This window comes from Athene noctua, chromosome 2, assembly GCF_965140245.1.
Source record: "Athene noctua chromosome 2, bAthNoc1.hap1.1, whole genome shotgun sequence".
Classification (NCBI taxonomy): Eukaryota; Metazoa; Chordata; class Aves; order Strigiformes; family Strigidae; genus Athene; species Athene noctua.
In genome coordinates, this window is record NC_134038.1 from 41,046,978 (window position 1) to 41,072,748 (window position 25,771).

The window sequence follows — 25,771 nt, forward strand, 5'->3', positions numbered from 1 at the left end:
AAACACTGATTTAGTAAAATTTGAGACATATAAATTGACTCAGAAGGTTGATGAACCTAACAGAGAACTTCAATCTTGCCAAAAAAAAAAAAAAAAAATCACACACCACACCCTCCCTGAGCAATGTTACTTTCTTGTGAATAAATTGTTTTAATGATTAAATACTTTACCTTTGAAATATCAGACAAGCCATTTATACATTAGTAAATCTGTAAGGCTTTTGTTCTCCTATCTCAAGAGGAAAACTGATTTCTGGGCATTGGATTATTAATACTAACAAACTGTTTAGAGCATGCAATCCATACCATCATTGGAATAAACAAATTTTAATATCAGTTTGAACTCAGGCCAGCACATTTTTCTTCTGGTGTCCTTTGCTTCACAGATGATTACTCTATTTCTGTTTCTCCCATGAAGGTTCCCAGGCAACTGAGCCAATCCACTTGCTCACTGCCACCAAAATGAAAAGATGAAAAGGGCTTGCTGCTCTCCAAGCCACCGGCCCCCCTTGTCCTTAGTACCAGCTCTGGTGTTCATCAGATCCTTTTATGAGCCAGTTTGATTCATTACAACAGCAAAATGCTCTCCATTTTACCGAGTTATTTTTCTGCCATTTTAGTGAACTAAAGTGGTTCACAGAAGGACCTGACAAGCACTGCTGCTATAACAAAGTAGCAGAGCCATGCGGTTGGGAGGAAGGGTGCAGGGGGACAAAGGCAGAGAGGAAACTTCTCCTTTCAGAACAATGTCCGGTTGAATTAGCTCACTGTATTTCTCAAACCATACCCTGACTTATAAGCGATTAGATGGACTACAAGAAGACATCCAATAGCTTTCAGCTATCTTCGGAGCTACAAAAAAATTACTGTACAAAAAAATATAGTAATATGTATTCTTATACAGATTTAAGTATAATACTCCAGTTGGGGGGGAAAAAAAAAAAGTTCTTACAAAGATAATAGCAAGATACGAATAACTCAATTAGAAGAGGAAGGTAAAGAATGCTTGGCAGATTTCATTCCAGCTTTTTTTTTTTTTTCTTTTTTAAAAGCCCTGGGAAATTCACCACCAATCTCAATAAGCGTTATGATGGAGAAAAGCGACAAGTATTTCTGATAAGGAAAAAATAGCAAGAACTTTGCTCCAGTATCCAAGTAAACCTATCAGGGGAAGGCTGACATACCTAAGAGAAAGAATCTGGAGGGAGGTAGTCGAGTCAATGCATTGCGAGGTGCTGTACTACAGGCAAGTGACAACGTGCTCTAGTAGATGCCCAGTCCCCCTGTTTTCTGCCCAGTGATTTCCCTCCATGGATCAATCTGCCTCGTTCTGTGATGGACTGCCTACTGTGGATGTGCCATTTCACTTGAGAAGCAAGAAGTGAACACATATAAAATATATCACTCCCACAGCCAAATTGAATCGATGACAGCAGAAAACGGGACAGCTCAGCTGCTGGAGTCCTTATCTTGCTATTCAAAGTGCCTGGAGGCACCTCAAAACAGAAACAACTAATTTCAGTAAGCACTGGAGAGAAAGAGCACCCTGCCCCAAAACACCACCATCATTACACCTTATCAAATTAGACAAGGGTTTCTCAGCCTTCCTGACTCTACCAGCTGCCTACCAAAAATCTTAATGTTGGGCAGCCACAGAGCACACCACAAATCCCTGAGTGCCATAGTGACAGAGCCACAAAGGAAGACAGCAGCAGATCCTAGAAGCCCCGCCGGGGGTTAAGATTGGGCATGCAGCCTGCATCCCAGCTGGCTCTGTAATATCCACCTCCAAGAGCCCCTACTAGTTCAGTTCCTCCCGCAGCAAAAATTCACATTGCCCAACCATCCCCATACTGCACAGTCCAGTTGTGCCACCAGTCATGCGACAATCTCAGCAGGGGAATCAATCACACGTGAACCGCTGACAAGCCAAAGGTTGACCATCCTTCATGGAGAGAGGCAGGCAGAAAGGCAGGCGTTCTGGTCTCCTTTCTTTTGGGGGAGAGGGCAGGGAAAGGGGACTGGTGGTGGAAGGAGAGAAATATATCAAGGAGATTCACCTTTTAAATAACTGCGTTAGGGAAATTTCTTATGAGAAAAGCAATGAAAGCAATTCCTCTCACCTGCCATCTCTTCTGTAGCCAAGGTTTTGTTTTTTAACCCCCCAAAATTAAGGAATCCTTGGTTTGGACAGGGGTGAGCAGAGGTGTGAGTCGTTAGCTTATTTCCTTGAGAACTAGCCATGCAAGGACTGAGTCACCTTAACCATAGCTTTTCTCTAAATCTAACCATGGTAAGTGAAAAGCAACACAAAAACACCTCCCCTTCTTTTTTTTTTTTTCTTTTCTTCAGTGCAACATCTAACTTGCTTGACTTTTAAGACTACCTACTACAACAATTATCGGACCCAAGTTGGAAAGCATGTCTCTGTTCCAGTGCTGCCTTTAACAAGCCAATTCTTCCAGCAGTCATGCCATTTCTACAAAACCAACCCCTTCCCTCTGCACGGCTGCCACAAAGTTCAAAACGGGTTTAAAATACAAAAGTACGTTTGCTAAGACTCACTTCTGTGAGAAAAGGTGGCATGGGCTGAGGATTGCTGCAGAACTATAGTAAAGGAGAAATGCAGGTGGAACTGATGCAATTTTTTCAGTCACCTCTGTTAAGGTTACAATAGAATTAAAGAAGCACATAAGTGCCTTCCTTCACTTCTGTAGCAAAAAGAAACCAAAATGACAATGTACCTTTGCAGAGTTCAAGAGAAAAAAAAAAAAGGGGGGGGGGGGGGGGGGGGAGGGAAGTGAAGCTGAAGCCTGCTTATTCACTTCCCCACCAATGAAAGAACAATGATTAAGCTAAGGATGAACAAGGCTGTATCCCATTCACAGAGCCAAGTGAATGCAAAGCACAGCAGACACCTTGTAACGGTACTGATAAATAAACTGAATTACTTAGCAGGTCTCTCCCAGACTTAGCTCCTGAGGCAGTCCAGAAACCCCTATTTAACTCACTTTCTGAATGATTCCTTCCTAAATCAAGAGAGATATTAAATTGCTCACTATAAACTCTCAGTTTAATTCTTCATGGTTAAAACAACTTGAGGCAAGAATTATACTCTTAGCAAGACTCCCCTCATCAGAGTTTAAAGGAATCTCTCAACTCACGTAAGCAATGGCTACAATGACACAGTGCTTTCGTTTAAGTCATCCTGACATGACCACACCCCCCTGTGAAGTCTGCAAGACACTCCCAGGATCTAGCAACATAGTCCATGTACCTCTCAAACCAAGAACCAGAGATGATGACCTGCCTGCTTTTTTGCCTTGCCATAAGCCACCAAAGCAGCCACTCCAGTCCAGCAGCAGCACAAGCCTGAGCACATTCTCAAAAAAAAAAATCACAGGACTTGCCCAGATACATGCCACACAGTTGAGAGAAAAAAAGATATCACATTTTTAGATCTTATTTCAAGCTAATAACCTCGGTTACAGTTGTTTAGGTATTTCTGATCCCACATGAACAAACAGTGCATATTCAAATACAGAACTAAGAGCAGCAAGTTACCTGGGATGCCAGATTTCTGGACTTCAGATATGCTCTCCAACCCAGGAATAGGTTAAGATTTTGGAAACGTTATACCTTAAACGACTAATTAAGATGCATCCTTGAAATTTACCAGTCTCTCACCTACGTGCAATTTTACTTCAGCCCTATCAGAGTGATTTTTGAACATCTGTTAGCCTCATCATTACCTTCCTGTTTTTAATGCTTGATAGAAGGAGGATTAAAGAAAAAGTCAGTTGTATCTCCTTTTCAGCTGTCTTAATTTCAACGCAAAGAAATACTAAACCACTATTCTCTACAGCCCAGACCGATGTGCACTTTCCTGTAGGATGTTTTACCAAATAACATTTCAGCTCTGGATTTCAATCTCAACAGCTATACCTATGAATCCTCTCTGAATCAAGAAGTATTATAGTAAGTTACTGTCAACTCGGAATTCCCACTTACTAGCTCACCCAAGTTGTTAATAACGAAGACTTTAACAGAATTTTTCCATTTCTCTCTCATAAGAGCTCATTTCACATTTCTCCTGGAATAGCACTACCCCAATACTTTCTGTGATGAAGACTTTTTCCTCCTCATTTTGTCCTATCGCTGATCTCTAAGCTTCTAAAATTCCAGCTTTCAGTTCAGTTTTAGTTAGTTTTCCCCTGAATTCTCTTTCAAAGAACAACCAGTATTCCTTTGCACCTAAAGACTACCCATTTAACAAATCCTGTTTACCCTGTGAATAAATCCACAGGCTTCCTATTTTAAGGTCCAGGACAAAAGTGCCTTTATTAAAGTCTTCCTTGGACTTGCTCCAGTTTCTGATCTGCTTTACCACTGGTCACATAGTTCATGTTCTTCAAACCTTCCCTACTCCTTTCAAAAACATCAAAATCCCCCACAGGGTGTGTCATCCTCATACCCCAAAATTCTGTTTGGCAAGGGTTATCCCACAACAGCTATCCCCATATCACACTAAGTGTGACGGGACTAGACTCTCCTCACTCAACTTCTCCGTGCACAGAGAAAGAAAAACTACTACAGCTGTATTTCTTAACTACTAAATGAAGGGGGAATGTCATTTTCATGAAAACAAAACTTGAAATGACAAGAGGCCTTTCCTGTTCAAACGGTCCCGAAGAACGTCTGGAAAGCTGCCGGCAGGCTGCAGCACCCAAGCAGCCTCCTGCTCTGGCTCTCCGCTGCCAACCGCCCCCTTGACAGGCAACGCCCAGGGTCTAACATGAGACTTCATCAGGCTTTGGTGCAGCCAACCAGCTCTTCCCACACCAACAAAGGCATCCTCCACGCTTTGGGTGGAAAGCGGTATTACTAAGAGTTGAAATGCATGTTTATTTCGCAACACATCCTAATTATCTAAGGCTGGCAAGAAAACGCAACTCCGCTAAGCAAACACAGAGCAATATAAATTGGAAAGGAGATTAAAAACCCAATAGGAAAGGCACAATCTGAAGAGGAAGTAAAATCCATGGGAAAGCTGGGGCAGGGGGTGGGGAGGGGGCAGGAAAGAGAAACAAAAAGAAAGAAAGGGTTTAGATTTCAGAGCAGGACTGGTTTTGCTGCATAAAAGGAATGATAATTTGTACATCTTACATACACCTCCATAAAATGCTTTAAGAAGTGATGCTTACTTTGTACACAGAAATCAAAATAAACTGTGGGTAGGCCAATTTCTTTCCAAAAAATCACTATGAAAAACTATTAAAGCCAGCTACCTGTTGAAGTTCTCACAGTAAACCGAAAGCTCAACTGAATAGCTTAAAAAGCATCTCAAGGACAGTTAAAGTGCTCCCAAAACTATCCAGCAGTGGATTCTCCACTCACCAGCTACTCCCAAGCAGGTAAGTTGCTGCGCCGCTTGCTATGATCACCAGTCCATATTTAAATGAAGCCTGAACAGAATAACCTCTAGGATCAGGTCCGTATATGTGAAATTTAATTTTCCTCTCAGAACCATTAGGAAGAAGGCAGACATTTTGGCTGCAATGACTTTTTCCAGACAATTGATTCTCCAAGTTATTTATTCCCCACCATTCCCCTCAAGGCCCTCTCATCACAGCAATTGTCTATGTCAGGGGAAGGTTGGACGCAGCTCCCATGAAAGCCAAGCAAAACCACACCCAAAATAGCTATATAGGTCACTACAAAGCAAAGTGAGCCCTACATCACGCCAGCGAGGGCTTCTGGTCAGTTCCTACATGTCAATAAGCTTTCAAAGTCACACGTTACAATACAGCAGTAGCTTATTTGATAATTAGCACTCTTTTAACTGAGTTTCAACTTTTAAATGAAAATGCTTCAATTAAGTAGTGTCTTTCTTTTTTCTAAAGAATGCATTTAGCGTCACAGCAGCAAAATAATCAGGATGTTTAGAAACGGCTACTGAGCAGCATTCATGAAACAAGAGAACCCAACAGCACGAAGATCCTTGGTTTTGACTTGGCTTCTTCTAGGTGCATGTTTACATCTTTGAAAAGTCACAATGTTGGAAGCTAAGAGCTAATCAGCTTTTGTATACTTAAGAATATCCTTAAGAGCTTTGTTGTCATATTCAGGCGCTTGGAATGTGTCCTTTAGGTCACAGCCTCCTTTTTGTTTTATCATGCCTTCCAACCTCATTTTCCAAGGAAGAATTTTAGTGCGTAACTACGATGTGGTATTTCCATGACCGCTGATCTCGGGTAAGATGAGAACCACTGAAAGTTACAGTTAGGTTCTGCAGGCAGAAAGAAATCAAGAAAGAAAGAAAACTCTTCCATCGGGTTTCAGTATCTTGTCAGAATCCTAATAAAAACATGAGATGTTTCTGCATACTGCACCTCACTCCTTCCTCTGAAAGAGTTCTAAAAATAAATTATACTTGGAGCTTCCCTTTGCCATTTTATCACTGCCAAAAGATAGACAATATTTGCAACTTTCTTCCATTAATATACTGTGGTTCACATTTGTGCAAACAAGCTACTCACAGAAATACAAATGATGAGAAACGATGAAGTTAATGTCTGTCTTAATGATGAAGCTAAAGAGATGCAGTAAATTAATACAGTAACTTCTCTGTTGGAAAAGTGAAATCTAAAGCCTCACCTACACACAAAAGACTCATTTGTAAAAAGGAGGGTTTAATTATTTACTAAAATTTGCAGTTTTCTCATGTATACAGGGAACATGAAAGTATCACCCGTGTTACTTACGGACATCGGTTAACCAGCTCATAAATCCGAGCAGTTAGTGATCTGTTCATAGCAGACAAATACAAAAGGGTTTGGAAGTCAGAATTTAAGGGAACCGGGGGAAGGAGGGTGTTCAGACACACACCACTTGTCACACAGTTGCCCGTATCCTTGCTAGCCACACAGATTTATTTGAACAGCGCTGTATTCGTGAGAGCAAATACCAACCAGCAGATTCTAAAAGCTTTCCCTCTGAAAATTAATGTAAAAATTAGATGAATGGGAAATAAAGGATAGAGTTAAGGCACAGGATTCAAGACAACGCATGTGTTTATTTCCATCCTTTCTTTCTGGTTACTTTTTTCCTCCTCCTCCCACCTTAACAACCCTTAACGTATCACACCCTACGCTAAAAACAAAACAAAAAAACAAACCGCCAGCTGCTATAGGGTGCCATGGATATGGCAAACCACAGAGTCTCACTGTGAGATTTCAGCAGCTCTTTGAAAACCTGCAAAGTTCCTATTACTCAGGCCTTCCACACCTTTACAGAAAAATCACGTCTGGGTTGCTTTTGCTAGTTTTAAAGCAGTGTTGTATTCCGACACTGCAGATCCTCCTCCAGCAAAGGGCCTAGGCCACCATCCTGCACAGAGCCAGGGCAGGATGGGCCCACTGACACCGAGAAGCCACCCACGCCAAGCCCGCACCGAGCAGCTCATCACCTTCTTCAGTACACCTTTTTTTCAGCTCCACCACCAGCTTGTTTCGCCTTTAATAAAATAACGCAAATAACTAATTTTACATCTTATAAAGTCCTAATATTTGAGCATTAATGGAAAATACCCGTGGATGTTCATCAAAAGCTTTTCAGTGCGAAACAGCAAATAACTCGCATGAAAAAAAAGCTACACTCTGGTTAACCGATCCCTCTACATGGATGGGAAGTCTTTACAGGGCTGCTCTGACCTAACTTCAGGCTTCTACACTAACCAAATTCAAAAGAAAATGGTTAAAATTCAAACCTCCCACCACTGTACAGTTTTGATTGCAACAGAGAGTATTCTGCTATACCTCATTCTGACTGGTATTTTGACAACACTACATCCTTCAAAATTGTTATTTTCCTAAATGGACTGCGTGATCTTTACCTATGATCAAAACTTTCCTTAATTACTGTAGAGGCAATAAAACAGTTCTGGGTTTCAAATCTGAGCAAGTCTTTTTCCACTGTTTAAATAACCTAACTGGGATTTACAAGTAATAACAGAAATATCATTACATTGTTAAATATTTAGTAAGATCTTTGGTCAAATACGATTATCCAATTAGTATCAGTGAATCACTAATTCAGTTAAAACTTGCAATCACAAGCATTTAACGCTCTTCTACAGCTTTCATAATGATCTTTATGTATTTCTTATTTCAAAAAAAAAGCTCAAAAGAGACTGGAAATACGCAGTTTAGGCTAACAGAAATGCAGGACAGGTGATGTGTGAATCTGTGGCATTCTCCAGTGCTATAGTAGGGGAAATTCTGTTTTGTAGAACTGTTTCAAACTTCAAATGATGTCTCACACAAAAAATAATTACTTTTTCCAAACGGTTGTGGTTTTATCCTAGAGGAAAACAGCACACTATCAAAAGGATCTCTGCAAAACCCTGAGCACATTTACACCACCAAACAAGAAGAAACAAGCAACATTCCCACTTCTAGTAGCTGGAGATCGAAAATGTACAGAATGTAATTGTTCTAATCACCTGTTACAAACCTCAGAAACAAATGGTTAATTTTCCCCGGGACTGTATCTTATTTTAAAAGGCATTACTAGAATTTTTCCGGTGCTGTTATACAGACCTCTCGGAAGAAGCTCTCACTATCTCCTCACCGTTAAGTTTGTCAGCAACCCTGCCGTCTAGAACGTGTTTTATGCAGAGCAACGTGATTTTCTTTTCTTTTTTTTTTTTTTTTTTAAATGGGGAAAAAAAAAAAAAAGTGTTGGAAACTTTCAGGATAGAAACTAGAGAGCTTCGAAGTTCCTCTCTTAGCAGTGCCTAGCAATGGAAAGGAGAGAGTTCTGCAAACGTGCCCCAAGCATCCAGCTACATTTAGCTTTCAGCCTTTTTATTATCATTGTCAATGAATGGGCCCCAGTCAAATTAAAGCTGCCATTTTAGGTTAAAGACTAGAGAGCCTCTGTTGTGCAACAGCGAGACAAAAACACTCCAAGCGACAGATGCAGCACTCTCACTGGAAAACGATGGATTTCAACTTTTATAAAAAAAAAAAATATTACCGATCATGCTTTTTAATGTGAATTATATATTGATACTCACACATTACCGCAAACTAACGGGATTTATAATTGGGATAAATCAGCTACCCATGCTGCTAAGGTCATAGTCATTAAGATTTTTTTTGCCGTCGTTAGAATGGATGATCTGTGAGGAAATGAACAGAAACATTTTTTGTTCAACTTGCTTGTCTGTATCTCCGCTAGTCCCAAATACCACGAGAAAAGAAAAAGAAAGAAAGAAGAAAAAAAAAAAAAAAAGGCAAACACATTCTCCCGAAAGCCATCTTCTAGGATAAACACAGCTCGCAATCTGCTTTCATGAAAGTAAAATCGAGACGCACATCGACACAGAAACAAACTTATCGCATCGAGGTTATTCTGATATACCCCGAGCCAAAAATCCACGAAAAACCAAGTGGCTGGGGGGGGGGGGGGGGGGGGGGCGGGGGGGGGAGGGGGGGGTGGAGGGAAGAGAAAAACAAAGCTGCTGGCAAATGTAAAAAAAAAAAAATTAAAAAAAATATCGCCCTTTTCTGTAGTTGGAAGGCACGCTAAGTCCCTTCCCAAACGAAAACAAAGGCAGAAAGTGGGTAAGTGCGGGAGAGTTGCGCGGCGCGCCGAGCGGCCCCGGCAGTGGGAAGGGAACTCCCGGGCACCGCGACTTTCCTTTTGTCCATTGTCTGTTTAAAAAACAACTACTTTAAACCCGGGCGTGAGCGGGGTGCAGGAGCGAGCCGAGGAGACCGGCTCCATTTCCAGCCCCTGCCCCGCAGCCACCCCCTTCCCAGGGCGCCCTGACCGCCCACCCGCCCGCCCCCCCGACACCCACCCGCGAAGGCCGTCCGGCGGCGTGGGGCCCGCCCGCAGGGGCTCCCCCGGCGTGGGAGCGCGTCCCCTGATGTAACGCTACCGGGATAAATGAAGGCAACGTAATGATGGCTGCTCATTGCCTGCAGCGCCTTCTCCCTGAGACTCACTAACAACCCTGCCCCCCTCCCCCCGCCACCGCACGCACACGCACACACACACACACACACACACACACACGCTGCCCGCTCCCCGCACGCAGCGCCGGCCCCGCTCCGCTCCCCCCCACCCCCCCTTCCCCGCTCCGCGGAGCCACGGCCGCCCCCCCAGCCCATCCCCTCCCCACCCCCCCAGCCCTGACCGCTTGGCCTCAAACCACCTTTTTCCGCTCACCCTCAAAATGGCCCGGAACGGGGCGGGGGGGTGCGGGGTGGGGGGGAGCGCCCCGGTCCCGACCCCATGTGCGCGGCGGCGGCGCCGCCCGCCCGCCCCGGCGGAGCGAGGTGCCCGGCAGGGTGAAGCCCCTATTATGCGGCGTCCGCCGGCACCGCTCCGGCTGCCTTAGGGAGCGTCCTCCCTTCCCGGCCCCCCCTTCCTTCCTCCCCCTCTCCCCTTTCTTCTCCGGTCGCCGGAGAGCCACGGCCGCCCCCTGCCCCCCCCCCCCGCCCCCCCCCCCCCGCTCCCGCCGCCGGGGCAGGACGATCCCCCCGCCGCGCGCACCGGCGGCCGCAGCGGCACCTCGTGCTCCCGCCTCCCTCCTCCTCCTCCTCCTCCCTCCCCGCCCGCCTTCCTGCCGCCCGCCGCCACCCACCGCCCGGCCTCCGCTGGGGGTGCCCCCGCTGCGGCCCGGCCCCGGCCCCGCCGACCCATGTGCCGGCGGGCAGCGCGGCGGCGGCGGCGGGCGGGGCGGTGCCGGGCCGGGCCGGGCCGGGCCGTGCGCGGCGGGGAAGCGCCCTCACTTTGTTAGCGCTTGTTGTGCCGCCGCGGCCGCCGGGAGCCGTCAGCGTGGTCAGCGGGGGAAGCGCTCCCGCGGCCATCCCGGCCGGCGCTGGGCCCCGGCGCCCCCGTCGCGCAGTTTCGCTCAACTTTTCCCGGATTTTCAGTCACCCTCCAAACTTGCGGAGAGGCGCGGGGGGGCGGGGAGGGGGAGAAGGGAAGGGGAAGGGGCGCCGCCGCTCCGGCTCCCCGGTGCCCTCCCCTCCCCCGAGGCGAGGCAGGCGGCCGGCCGGCCGCAGCACAACAAAAAGCCATTTACACCCGGGGAAGTGCCCCGCTGAGACACCCCGCTCCCCCCGCCCCGCCTCGCCCGGAGCCGCGCCGGGGCGCAGCATCCCCCCCTGCCCCCCACCCCCACCCCACCCCCCCCGGGCCGCCGCCGGCAGCGAGCACCTCCGCTCCGCTCCGCCGGGGCCGGAGACCTGCAGCGGGTCCCCGGCCCCGTGGCCCTCGCCCCCCCCGCCCGCCCGCCCTCCGCGCCCAGCGAGGTGCGGGGTCACTCACCGGGCCGGTGCGGGGCCGTCGGGGACCGGTGTCCCCCGCTCGCTCCCTCGCTGCCCTCCGCCGAGGGGCTGGGGAGGAGGAGGGGACACGCTCCGGAGTTGGTGCCGCCGGCCGGGGGGGGGGGTGGCGAGGCGGGGTGCGGGTCGCGCACACACACACACACACACACACAGACGCACGGAGTTGCTCGCTCGCACCGGGGCTGGGTTAAGAGGGGAGGAGGGGGATCCCTGACCGGGGCGGGCGGGCGAAGAAGGGGTGGAAGGGAGGGGAGGGAGCAGGAAGGGTCAGCGCGGGTCTCGGGTAGTTTCGGGGTCTCCGCCGGGTCCCGGCTCCGCTTCGCTCCTTTGTGTAATTTCACTCGATTCAAGTTTAATCCGATAGTTCCCAAGCGAGCGAGCGCGCCCGCCGGAGCCGAGCCGAGCGCGACACCAGCCAGGCGGCTGCCGCGGCTGCCGCCCCCTGCGCCCGCCCGCCCCCGCCTCCCGCCTCCCCCCTCCCTCCGCCGCCACAAGGCGCGCCCCCGACACCGCCCCCTCCCCGGGGGCGAGCGCCGCCGAGCGCCCCGCCCCCCCGCGACGTCACCGCCCCGCCCGGTATAATTTATGCAACGAGGAGCGAGGGGAGGAAAAAAAAAGGGGGAGGATTAAAAAAAAAAAAAAAAAAAAAAGACACCCCCCCCACACACACACACAGAGCACCCACCGGGCGGGGGTCACTGACCGCCCCGCCGGGGCTCCCGCCGCCGCCGGGCGAGGAAGCGCCGCCGCGGGGCGGGGGACGAGGCGCGGGGAACGGCGTCTTCCGTGCGCTCCCCCGGCGCTCCGCCCCGTCTGCCGGTGGCCGGGCCCGGGGGGAGGTGTGGGGGGCAGCCCCGCACCGCGGGGTCAGCGCCCGTCCCGTCCCGTCCCGGGAAACTCCCGGTGAAGCGCGGGGGGGGTGGCGGGTGGGTGTGTGTGGGGTGGTGTCGCTGTGTCACTGCCGCGCTTCGAACTTCCCAAACGAGGCGGCGAAGTGAAACCGAGCGGCGCACCGGGAGGCTGCCCGGCCCCCCGCGGCCTGCCCCGGCCCCGGCCCGGGCAGCGCCCGGCGCGTCCCCGCCCTCCGCTCTCCTGCCGGCCGCCGGGGCGAGGCGGGGCGGGGCGGGGGCAGGATCGCCCGAGTCCGCGGTTTCGGGTGGACTTTGTCCCGAGCGGGTCGAGTTTTCAAAGGGAAGCGGCCATTAAGCGCTGCCCGTCCGCGGCAGCGCCCCCGTCCCGCCGGGGCCGGGGCCGGGGCCCCCGGCCCCGGCCCCGGCCCCGGCGGGACGGGGGCAGCTGCCGAGCCCTGTTTGCTGTCGTGTTTCTAAGCTATACATTCAAATTCGTGAGACAAACCGAAACAAACTCATTCAGTAAGTAAATTGGACAAATCCCACCCAAAAGTGATTACCAGTAGTAGCACGCTTAACGGTCTTCCCTGCATCACTCGGGAAACTAAAATAAGCGCCTTAAAAGTATAAAGAGATTAAAATGTAAACCCAGTATAAAGATACTCGGCATTACAGGAATTTTCAGCGAGTCATTTGACAAGACAATTTTCCACCATCGCCTTTTGTAGCAGGTCGGAGAAGGAAAAACAAAGTCATGTGCTGCTGAGTAGGGCTGCCCTCCCCCTCTCCCTCCCACCCCTCCTTTCTGGGGGCTCTGTGCGGGACCCACACTCATACCTCCTCTGTGGGAAAGAGAGAAGGCGTCTTCACGGGATCTCGCACCGCTTTTCCCCTCTGCTCTCTTCTCACGCAGTTGCCAAGCCAGACACGGACACGGCAGATGTCAAAAGCTCCTCTCGCTTCTTGGGCCGTTGGCTCCCTCGATCCAGGCATCCGCGTCGGTGCTGCGGCTGTGAGGGCCACTACAGCCACAGAAATCTTTCAGGCTTCTCCGGAGGAAGTCTGAAACTCTTCCACATTGTGTTGTTCACGTCTGGCCTACTCAATCTCTCTTGGGTTTAGGGGGAAAGCACCTTATTGGGAGAAGGGACGGTTTGCGGCTGGAGAGGCGTCACCACCTCCCATGCGGCTGGGCCCGCGCAGTCACACAGAGAGGGGCCAGCAGCCGGGGCGGTGACGCTGTCCCATGCTTTCAACTGAAAAACGTGTTGAAAACCTGATAGCATGTGATGGTGTGGTAGAATACGTCCCCTGTTCTTCACCGTGGTCTTCCATAAAGTTAAAAATAGCAAGTGGAAATAGTATTTAAAGAAAAGCTTTGAAGCAGCACATGCCCTGAGTATACCTTCACCAAATTTGCTCAGTTTACGATGGTTCTATTTTTAACGCGCATTTCTCTACTTTGTGAAAAAAAAAAACCAAACCAAACCCTACACAGAGGTATCCTCCCAAGTTACTAAATGTAATCAGTTTCAGTTTTCTCTTGCAGTATGTTGACAGACCAGAAAGTAAACAGCCTCCAAACACTAGTCTGTTTTTCTGCGTGTATCATTTAACTGCACCCCTAATCTGGAAGCCAAGGACCCTGGCATAGCGTAAACCCGCCTGGAACTCCCCTCGCTTTCAAAGATTTAAGTTCTCCAAGATTTAGGGGCAGGAGAAACTCATTCTGAGACCAACTGCCAGCAGCCTCACTGCTCCCTCTAGAACTTGTTTCAGTTTCTTGTTGAGCAGAAATCAGATTGCAAAGCTTCCGAGCATGAAAAGTGTTTAAAGAATATCACGGTGACAGGATAAGACAATCAAAGAAATGCAGCGGGTTTTTTTAAAAGTAGTATTTTAGCATGGCACCAGCAACGAGGGGGTAAATCTTTGTTCCAAGGTAAAAACAAAAATGCCCCAGCCTCTTGCTGAAGGCACAGAACCAGCTCCTCGGGTCCCATAAATCATCCTCAGGCCGCGGCCTATGAAATCAGCTGGCTTACCACTTGGGTAATAACAATGTGGAGGGAGCCTCCCAACGTTTGCCAACATTAGAAGAACCAGAATCCTCAAACGGCACTTTCACAGAACAGGGAGAATGATGGCCGCTCTCCAACTCCTCAGCAGCAATAGAAAATGGAGAGTAAGGAGGAGTGCCGCAGGGGTTTCACCACCCCAAGGTGGGACGTGGTCCAGGTGTGGCACACATTCGCTCACACATGTACTTGACAGCAGTACCAGACAGGGATGAAATACATCATGGCATAGCTGCTACAGAGGAAACAGTTTTGAAACCTTAACTTGTGCTTCAGCCAGTCCCCGAAGAGAAAGTCATAACTCCCCAAGTTATCAACAAGCACTTTGCAGCTCCGTAGGAGAGTGAGGAAACAGCAACATGGCAGTCTTCATGATTAACCTTATGGGTAACACCTTATTAAAATATCCAAGAGATGACAGGGATGAAAATTCACTCGTAGCCACCCAACCCTTTGTATGCTGTTGGGACGAAGTAATCCATCTGATGTAGGCAGCCATTTGGCTCGCAGATTAGAAAGAATTTGCATTAATGGCTGAGAATTTCAACAGCAGTTGCAGAGCAAGGGTATGTGTACCAACAAAACCCCAATGAATTGCTACACTTTACCTAACTAGGTAAACTTTCAAGGTGGGGATAGTTTGGACAAAGCTGAGCAAGTCACTCTGTATGACAGGCATAATTATGCAGAGATAAGTTAATGTACTCCGTAAGAAGTACGGCACAGAGATTACCAAGCGGCATTTACATCTGTTTTAAAACATCACTATTACGAAATGCAAATGATTTAGTATCACATGAAAATACAAACAAAGGCTATTTGTTCAGTAGACTTTGAAGAACCAGCATCTGTTTTAACAGCCAGATATAGTGAAATGTAATCTTAAGGTCTGGACGTTCACACTTCCAAAGGCAGCCGATGACACCCCATGACGCCGAGTCCCCACACAAGCTGTGCACAGGTGGCTCTTCGGGCCACAAGGCCCCAGCAGTCCGTGCCTCATTTCTGATAACTCAGTCCATGTATTTGGCTTGTTTGAGAACTGCTAATGCTGTGGGCTCTGCATGGAGAACTCAGAGCAACTCACCCTGCTTGAGAAAAGCTGCTTCCCCACCTGCTCAGCACTGTGATGGTCCAAACCACGCATCAGTTCCAACAGAAAGTACCCGTGCTTGTGCCATACCCTCCAGCTGGCTTCTGCCAAAAGGCTTTTTTGTTTTGATGAAGGAACTTGCAGCTCCCAAGGAAATTCTGTGCGGATGTACCCAAACCTCTACAACTTCTTATCTCACAGCCTTTCTTTTACTTCGGTTTGTGCAAGGAGAGATGTGAAACTGGATCAGGAGCTGAAGCATGTGTTTGGAGTAGCTGCCCTCCAAGTACTCCAGGCTTGGTATTCGGGATGCCATTTCACGGCCTCAGACAAGTAGAGGCATCACATTTTGTCCCAGGATTGGTGGGAAGCAGCTCCATAATCACACAATCCTGACACATACTCACGTTTTATTCATCTCTGAACATTGTTTCAGCCAAATGAAGCGAAAAAGACAAACGGTTTCTTTTTCTTTCACAAGTGAAAGTTTTACTCAAAGTTTCTCAAAAATTAGGCAGCAATGGAAACATGAGACTGAGAAGGTGAAGCGGCCAAAAGGGCCCAGACAATAAAGATGTGCCAAACTCTAAAGAAAATCATTATTCCTTTTTCAGAAGAAATTGTTCACCGATGTACAGCTCGCTGAAATACTGAGAGCACGTGGATTTTGGTTAGTACCAGGAAGCAGAAGACTCGTACCAGAAAGAACAACCTTAATGATTTCAGCTGAAAAGCTAAAAGCGTTAGAAATACAAGTGCTACAAGGAGCCACCCTGTGGCACCAGCAAGCTAAGGGAACAGAGGGCAAGCCAGGGTAGACACTCGTGTGGGTTGCTTTGCCTTTTTTTTTTTTTTTTCTGAAACTCAATCCAGCCCCAGTGACAAAAGTTGGAACTGTCCCAAACAGCCGCTTCTGTGGCAGGGAAGTCCTTAACTGAGGAACTGAACCAGAAAAGCAGAGGGGCAGCGAGCCCCGGCAGCTCATGTCCATGTGCCACTCACCTGCCAGGCCTTATAGGCACAAAGCTCTCTGAGGGACGTCAGTGCTCCCCACTGCCTCACCCTCGGGAACCCAACAAGAAGAATTAATACTACTCCCAAAATTAATTATTTTCTGTGGAAGTTTTCTGACAGTAATATTTCTCAGAACAAGGGTGACAACATATAGGTTTCTCAAGGCTAACTTACGGACGTAACCAAAGACTGGAAGGGGGGGGAATGGGTGGAAATGCCATCTGAGACAGCAGGCCGTGACTCGTCACTGTGGGTTGCGTGGGTGCACGCACAGCTGTGGGCAGCTGCCCGAACCTGCCTGCAGTCTCCCCCTCAGGTGTCTCAGAAACGCTGCCCAGGTACCGCCACTTACCCATGATGATCCGGACAGCTGGAAGGCAGCACCCACTGAAGTGCCAGCCACACAGAGGTGACCAACAACGCGCTCTCCTTCCTGAACAGACTCACCGCTTAGTTTACCCAAGTAAGAGGCAGGATTGCTTAGGTTTCCATCTAAATTCTGATTTAACAGGCCAGTGCCCGACTGCTCACCTCAGCCCCACAGTTCCTGTTACTACTGGGGACAAGACACCAGGTTAACAGGCCACCTCTTTAATCAAGAACAGTAGTGAGTTCTTATAAAAATGGAGCAACACCGGGGAGGTGACCTAGGCTGCAACATCCCTGCTCGTGAGGACGTTTGCTCTTGGACCGTGACACGAACTGACAGTTTCACGGTTGGTTTTGTTTCCACCGTGCAGAAGCAGCATTAAGGACTCCCATTTCCACCTTTGACAGCTCAGTAGAACATGCCTGTTCTTATATGGAGAGACACAGCTATCACAGCGCTGACAATTTCTGACCTTTGTCCTTAATAAATGGAAGGCAACATATCTAAGAATGAAGTCACACACCCGACGAAACTATCAGCTGACATAAAAATATGGTAACTCGTCTGCTTAGCAACACAAGCTGCCGCCAACATCACTTCCTTCTTAAATACAAAGTTCAGTTCACGGGCTCCACCCTGACTCAGAGCCGCCTGTAAAATTGGATCTGACTCGCCGAGAGGTCACGTCTCCTCGCCGTGAGCAGGACTTTCCGCAGCGGCTGTATTTCACTGGAACTTCCCAACGCGCAGCCTGGGGGAGGCAGGGAGGCAGGGAAACGCCGCTGCAGCCACAGACTTCACCTGCCGAGGAAGCGAGGCGCTGACTTTTCACATTTCCATTCAGGTTTCCTTCAAGACAGATTTTTCAGAGCAGGTACTGAAAAACTTGTTCCTTCTGTGGACTGGGGAGTGAGAGTGATCCGTCATGATTACTTCCTGGGTTGGCACATGCAAGGAGCACCCAGGTGTGACATTCTCAGAGACAGTCAGAAATACCTATGCGTGTTGTCTTACTTGTTTCAAAATGGGAGGCAATTTAAAACCCACAGCCCCAAACACACATTTATAATATCCTTGGAAAATAGTTATAAACTTGTTATTTTTGCTACTCAACATTAATCGAGAAAAAGATGCATTTAAAATTGTTTCTTTAAACTGTCACACTACAAATGCAGTAAAAAAAAAAAAAGCCTTAAATGTGTTAAGTTTTATGACTTTTCCATGTATTTTTTGGTAAATCATCATCAAATTGCAAGTCAACAATAGTTAAAAAAACCCACATTTACTTATATGGTTAAGTTAGGTGTGGTTTCTCTCCAGTTCTGTTTCTATTCTGAAAAAAAGAATCTACTAATAGGATGATACAATTTTCTCATTATACTCAGGTCCACTCCCCTCCCTGCTTGGTAAACTTCTAGGAAGAAGACCGAGAGGGATCTGAAGAGACCATCTGGTCCCCACCCTGGCCGCACAAAGACAGGATAAAGTAGCCCCAGACAATCCCCAACAGCTGTTTGTCTAACCTGTGCTTAGAGACACTCGGTGAAGCAGATACCCAAACTTCCTAAGTAACTTGTTCTGGTATTTCATTACAACAGTTCAAAAGTTGTTGTTGTATCTCCCCCCATTCTCCTAATGTCCAATCTGTATCATCCTCCCACCCTCCTAACATCCAGTCTGAGTCATTTTCCTTCTGTACAGATCTGAAGTATCTCATCTTTCCCAATGAAACCGAGGCAGTAGTGCAGTGGAGGCCTTACCGGCACTTAGTGGAGTCATCTTTACATCTTTCTCTATGACTTACATATGCCACCTATTGATAAATCCTAAGAGAGCATTGCATTTTGCAAAAGCATTGCATTGTCCATTGCTGTTTTGTTACCGATTCTCTACAAACTCCCTTTAACCATTCACCTCGATTTCTCCAAGACACTGACAACTGCCTTCACTTTTGCATTTATTTAAGTTCATTTTGATTTCTGAACTGATCATCCGTAGCGGTCACCATCCTCCCAGCTCAGTGTAATTGAGACGTTTCATAAACGTGCTCTGCATCAATCCATGTTATTCTTTGTGTTTTCTTACACTGGATTTATCACAGTAGTATTTTGGTGCCTTACAGCAGAGTGACTGGTGACATCTCTTCTGCCTCTCTCCTTCTCTGTCTTGTCCTTTCTCTCTCCAGAAGGGCGTGCATGGAAAATTTGGTTTCAGAAGGATATAAGGACATACATAAAATCACGGTACATTGACAGAGAGAAAAAGTAAAATAAATTCTTCCTTCCACTGTTTCAGACCCATCCCTGAGAACAAGGGCTCAAACATAACTAAGTTTAAAGCTTATGGAAAAGTTCTGCTGTGACAGAGTACCCAAGTTGTCAGCTGTGGTCTTCATTTCACTGGCACAGAACACTTCGGGGTCAAAAACTCTGAATATGAATCAATACTCTATCGAAACAGCAGAATATGGAGGAAAAGGAAAACGCACTCACACTGTAGCCTGCATTAATTGCTGTGGGTACTGGAACATTCAAATGGTGTCAGAGACATTCAGCAAACATGTTAAGGACTTCAACTTCCTTGTATGATCTTCACAGTTTCTCACAATACGGCCAAATGCGTATCCCTTGTGCAGCATTTCACTGCAAGAAAAGAAACAACTGCCTGGCTAAGTAGAGTTTGCTCATTGAAGTATTTAAAACAATGCACCATTAACTGAACCTTACAAACATTAAATTTAAAACTGAAATTAACAAAATATACTCTGATAATCCCAGCTCCCAAATAAAGGAACACCTCACTTTATGCATACATTTCACAGGAGACACATTAAATCTGATTCCACAAGATGCTGTGTACTTGTCATTCATGCCGACACGATTTGAAAGTAGTTCAATACCACTAAGTGCCAACTGTGAAGAAATAAATCTAGAGCCAGAGGTTAGCGTTAAAAGCACCACCTCCACCAGCAGACGCTTGATTTTCTATCCCTCCATTCTGTAGCTTTTCTGCCTCTCTTGCGTAAATATCTAAAATTTGTCTTATTCTTAAAGAGGAACACCTCAGCTCTGCAGTGCTGAGGGAACTCCCCTGGAAACCTGCCAGAAACTCACCTTCCCTATGCACAAGTGTGTTTATGCTTTGGGTATTACAAGCAACTTACACAATCATTATATTTACATGCACATTCTCAGCAGATGAACATAACTTGCTTATTTCACTGAAGGCAGAAAGACCTCGTGTTTTCATCCTGTGGTTGCAGAGGAGGGAGGGGATGTGTGCTGCATCTGTAATGCCACAGGTCACACTTCGTAGGCTGCACACTTCGGTAGCGCTGCACCGAATGGCACAACTTTTATGCAACAGACCAATAGTTTTCTCTCTTAAAAAATGCAAGCCAGAACATGCCGTAGTTTTCACACTGAGAACACAGATTGTATGACGGCTTCTAAGGTAAGAGGGTTTTACCTGAAGCTTGTCTACAACTTAACAGAAAAGTTGTAAAGCGGTTGCTAGAAGATAAAGACAACAGATACAGCCTTAGCACTAATATTCATTGTTTAATCTTTGGTGTAGCTGGTTACCAACATGACTTTTGAGTCAGAACAGTGCATATACTGTCAGGTTTTTTATTTAATAAATAGTATTACACACACCATGTCCACTTTGCATTCTGTAGGGAAATAAGAATCGTTGCTAATGTTTGAGATAAAAAGCCCAAACATGATGGCATCCGATTTGATACCAACTTCTTAGAAACCAAGTTTAATGATGCAGAAAAGCTGCTTGTTTCCTTTAGAGGTAGGCTTAATTTTTTAAGTGACATTTCCTGTTGTATGACCACCATAAGTTGATGTGCTACATTATATATATACACGGGAACTCCCCAGAACATCAATGAATTAACATAAGTAAAGGCAGATATTCTAATATCTTGGTCAAGTGACCACAACTGTCTTACATTTGTAGTTCAGTCTGAGCAGGCGGTTCTCACGGCCTGGATGAAAGGGAACTGCAGCAGGATGGAGGGAGGAGCAGGAAAAGACTCACTTCCACCTGGAGCTGCTTTTTATAAGCCTCCTTGCTACCAAACAGGCAATCCCAGTACTTAACAAGGGAGCCTGGCTGACAAAGGCACAAATACGTAGTTTATTCTTGATCCTGAAAAAAACAAAAGGAGAGCCTTCAGAGAAATAAAGAGAGGGATCATCTGTTCAGTTCACCACGCCGGAAAGATGTTTTTCTGTCACAACTCTTCACAGAGGTTTAAGGCTAGCAAGCTGCAGATTCTCAAACAGAAGGAGCAGCAGCAGTTATTGCAATAAAAGGATCAGTGTACCTGGGCCTTGGATTTTTGTCAAGCAGAAAATATAATTACACTCAGAAGTTCTCCAGTGCCAAAGACAGCAGCACATCTAACACTTTATGCTGTCCTAGGTCATTTTTACATGTTTATACAAAGGCACAATGGTATCGTAAGGGTTATCATCAAAGCCAGTAAGCCCTTAAACTTTCCTACCAATCCCTAGAACAGCCTTCTGAAAAACAAAGATACCACTACACACACAGACAAAAGTACTGAAAAAAATTACAGGCAATACATATTTTTAAAACCTCACTGTTCTTTTCCCCAGTCTAGATGCCATAAAATCCCAGTAGCTTAAACTGCTGTGAGAATTTAAAACCTATCATTTGCCTCAAATTGTAAGTTTTACTACACATTTTTCACCTCCTTTAAAAACGAAAACCCAGATTCAGTTTTTAGCAGAAGTGAGACTATTGCTTCACCATGATTAGATATAAGCAAAGGAAAACAAACAAATGAACTTGGGGCCCAATGTTGTCGACATTTGTTCCATACACAGTGCATTACTCAGTACTTTCTCAGCGCTAGCACACATGGTAGTTTTTGCAAGATCATGGCCTTGTTTTAGTATAACACAATCAAGATAATTTTTACAAGGTCAGAAAGCTGGAATAAGAGGAAACAAAATCCAGGCCAGTTGTGTCTGGAATCAATTAGGCTTATGTGCTTTTCAGATGCTGCTTGTCTTTCTATTAAATAGTATTTCGATGTATATATACACTATTAGTGTGTACCTAAAAATATGCATTGCGTACGTTTCTCCACTTATTTAAACCCACCCAAACTGGGGATGTCAGGAGGTCGAAAAAAGGAGAAGAGGTGTTCATCTGCGAGAGCTGAGATGGTTTCGCTTTGAGTTTGCAGTTATCTGCCTCCTCAATGACAAAATGCTCAGAAGGGCCAAATGTCCAGGCATGCCTGTGGTGTACTCTACCTGTCCAAAAAGCAAATTAAAACCGAAGGAGTTGTCCCAGCAAACACCGACTATGCCCACTGTCAACTTTTATGCACTTTATCGAGTTTTAAGGTTTAGAGCAAAAGGAAAATGTTATTTTATCTTTGTAACATGAAACTTGTCTAAGCATCACATTCAATACTGAATCATCCACAGAAGACTTTAATTAATGAAAAGTTGATGTTATGGGGAATTTCCATTTCCTCTATCTTGTTTTTTTCTCTAGATGAGGCCAGTCTAGCTTACACTAAAATTAAAGCCAGAATCAGTACAGAAGGCACGTGCAGGGATCTACAATCCAGATTCTTGCTGCATTCACAAGTAAAACGTGACAGTAAAAATGTTTGCTTGTTGCTAATGTAGTGAAAAAATTTACAGACATGAAAGTTCAATTGTCCAGCCACTTAAAGATCAAAATATTTACCTCCACTTCTTGTTTTCTCACCTTCATTTCGCCAAGTACAAAACTAAAGTGAAAGTGTTTTTTCCTCCACTGCAGTAACTTTTTAACGCAAGAAGTTGAAATTATTTTGGAGATAGCATTATAAATAATAAAATGCAGTGAAATAAGTTTAAAACCTCGAATTTCCTATTCTTTTTCTAAGCAGAATAGCTGTATTATGCCTTTTCTGTACATGGCCTGGCCTGCCGCAGAGCTGGCAAGGTACCCCCCAGGTAGGTCAGCGAGGCTTCGGCGGGAGCTGCTCCGAGGAGGGGCTCTGGGATGGGCTCCAGGAGGATTCTGCAGGGCAGGGGGCAGCGGGGCCGACGGGGTGGGCAGCCCTCGCGGTGACCACAAGAAACCCAGCCCCAGGGAGGGATTTTACTGCTTAAGTCTGTCACCCCTCACACGGCTCTCCCACGTCTCCCTCCTCTCCCACAGCGGGGCGGCTCGGCGGTCGTGCTGCAGGGGGAGAAGGGGAGAAGGCTCACGGCCAGCGAGGCTGCCTGCAAAAAAGCCCGTGCTGAACGGGCAAACACAACGCCGAGGGAAGTCCCCGGGGTGGGCTGGCGCAGCGGCCTGGCTTGAGCACGCCGACGGCTGCCCCGGCTGCGGTCAGGCGCGGAACCCGACCCCACGCCGGCACAAAGCGCCGACCTGACTTCGCGCCCCTTCCCCTCGGTGCGGGGAGGGCTCCTCGCGCTCGCCCGCGCCCTTGCCTCGGGAGGAACCCTCCCCTGCCCGGGCTCACCCTCCCCGGACGGGCCGGGCTTTGGGCGCGCTCCCCCGCCGCCGTCCCCTCGGGCCGCCGCCGCGCCGCCCCCCCCGCAGCTCCCCCGGCCCGGTTCGCGAGCGGAGCATCTGCCGAGGGAGCAGCTCCCGGCGGCTGCGGCCGGGATGGGGGAAGCGACCCGAAGGGGCTCGGCCGCCCCCCGGCCGCCCTCCCCCCGCCTCAGCTCACCCCCCCCGCCGCGCCGCTCGGAGCGGCCCCTCGGGGCTGCGGCCCCGGGGCGGACGACGGGCCGCGGGGAAGAGCGCGCAGCCGGCGGCAGCCCCGGGGTTGCCGTGGCGACGGCCGTGGTCAGGCGGCGGGACTGCCCGTCCCGAGCGGGGCTGCGAGGAGCCCCCGAGCGCCCGGTCCCACCGAACGCCCCCCAGGGGGAACCCCCGCCCCCTCCCGCGGCGACACGCGCGAGCGCGGCCGCCCCCCCGCCCGCTCCCGTGACGTCACCCCGCCGGGCTTTCCTTCCCCTGACGGCGACTGCCCGGCCACGCTGATTGGCCGCGGCCGCCGGCCAATGGGGAGCGCCGCCCCCTCGCTCCCGGCACGCCCCCCAGCCCCCGGAGCCGTGGCGGAGCGGAGCGGGCTCGCCCCGTCCAGTCCCGCCCGGTCCGTGCGGGCAGAGCGGCCCGGCCCAGCTGCCGGCCGGCGGGAGCGGCCCCGGGGCGCCATGAGCCGCGGCCCCGCCTCCGGCTCCCCCGCGCTGGCAAAGCTGCACCCGTTTAACCTGAGCCCCCTGTAGTCGTATTTATTTTGGTTTAATAGGTGTTTATGTATGTTAGTCCGGACCTGTGCCTAATCAATCCGAGCCAAATCAAAATAACGCAAATTTAGATCAGCCCCGGAGCGGACGCGGAGGCCTCGGTGCCCACCGGGCAGGTTTTCCCCTCACACCTGCGGATGAACCGGCGGTGGCCGGGAGCCGGCGGGGCGGCTGCTCAGGCCCGCTCGCTGGCGGGAGGTGGGTGGCTCGGCTCGGGCTGTGGCGCTTCACCCTCCCTGCCCGACTCACCGCCGCTGTCGCGACGGCGAGAGCGAAAGCGTGTGGAGCACAACAGCCTTTCCCGCCAGGATGGAGAAAAAGTTATGGCCCGTGTACGGGGAGGGTAGGCGTGCTCCACTTTCTGTCCTGGCTTACGGTAGGAGCACTCGGCCGTCCTAACAAGTCACAGTGCTGGGAGGAAGAATTACCTCATGGAATGGCAAGCACTTTCCAAGCAAAGGTGGAGTCTGGAGCAAACAGCAGATCCAGCTGATAGCGGTTGATAAGCCTGGGGAGTATCGCGTTGCTGCTCTGCGTACCTCAAAGAGACGCCTCAGTCCTCGTGGAGCAGGAAGAGACGGCTCTGACAGACTGGCGGCTCCCAGCACCCAGATAATGAGACGTCTCCTCCTTCCTCCAGCAAGCAAGCTTGCTCCTTGGCTCATGAAGCAATAGTTTCAGTAGCTGCTTCTCCTCCGCTGCAACCCTGAATGGATCCTCTCTGCATTTGTTGAGTAACAATAACAACTTCAGAGTTCATCTGACACTGAAGGAAAACTGCTTTTTGCCTTGCACAGTAATTGAATTAAACTGGAAAGCCAGTAGGATGGAGTAAAGTTTCATACATCATCAAAATAAAGCCCAAAACAAACAACAGAACATCACTCAGATGGTGCTTGGCCAAAGAAATTGCTAATAGGCAACTGAATTTTTTTTCTGTGATGGTATTGAAGCCTTCTGCTGCTCGTGCAGGACCTAGGAGAGGGGATTTAGCAGCCTCCACGCAGGCTTGTGAGCAAACATTCAACCTTACAAACCACTTGGTGCTCCGTGCCCGGCGTTCATGCTGCCAGACCCGGTTATCCAGCCTTTTGCTGCATGGCTGCGTTGGGCACAGCTCAGCAAGCTTCCTCATGTGCCCTGTACTTCTCCCAGGTCCTCAACAGAGTTAATCAGATGGGTCAATGACCAACTGTGTTTGCCAAGTTTATATAGCGGCATTGTTATAAGCAAATGTCACTTCATCCAAAGTGGACAAACTAGTTATTTTTTTAACCAGGGATAGTTCATAAAGGTCTTCCATAAGAAAAGGGAACTGTAAGTATGCTGCTCCCTTTCTTGAATCATTCCCCCTAAACAGACACTTAGCCCCAAACTCCAAGTAGGAAAGGAAAAGGTGGGAGAAGTAACAGAAAGGAAGAGAAGTGAGGTACAGATGTGAAGAAACGCACAACAGACAAGACATGGAACTCTGAAAACTGGAAAGAAAACAGAATCAGACTTGGATAGGAATCCAGAGAAAATGGCAAAGTAGTAATTTATAATGCACAGCAGTCAGTCCTGCAGGCCAGTGCTGTGACATAACACTCATGAGACTTTCTTCAGTGGTAAGGATGCCCTTTTCTCTGAAGTTACATGCCTTTATAGAAAAACATCCCAGACAGGATTACAATATTGCACATACTTCATACAA

The 25,771-nt window shown here is 48.4% G+C and overlaps 1 protein-coding gene across 7 annotated transcripts in view; it reads right to left on the minus strand.

Moving 5' to 3' along the window:
- Window positions 1–13,201, minus strand: part of CHD7 (chromodomain helicase DNA binding protein 7) — a 133,751-nt gene extending 120,550 nt beyond the window's left edge. For 4 of the 7 annotated variants that reach the window (XM_074898918.1, XM_074898920.1, XM_074898919.1 and 1 more), the window contains exon 1: window positions 11,346–11,796. The gene's annotated coding sequence lies outside the window, so the exon portion shown is untranslated. Of the gene's footprint in view, window positions 1–9,867; window positions 9,977–10,238; window positions 10,344–11,345; window positions 11,797–13,053 lie in introns of those variants that run through there. The other 3 variants (XM_074898915.1, XM_074898916.1, XM_074898917.1) reach the window with 3 other exon arrangements.
- Window positions 13,202–25,771: the final 12,570 nt, after the last annotated feature.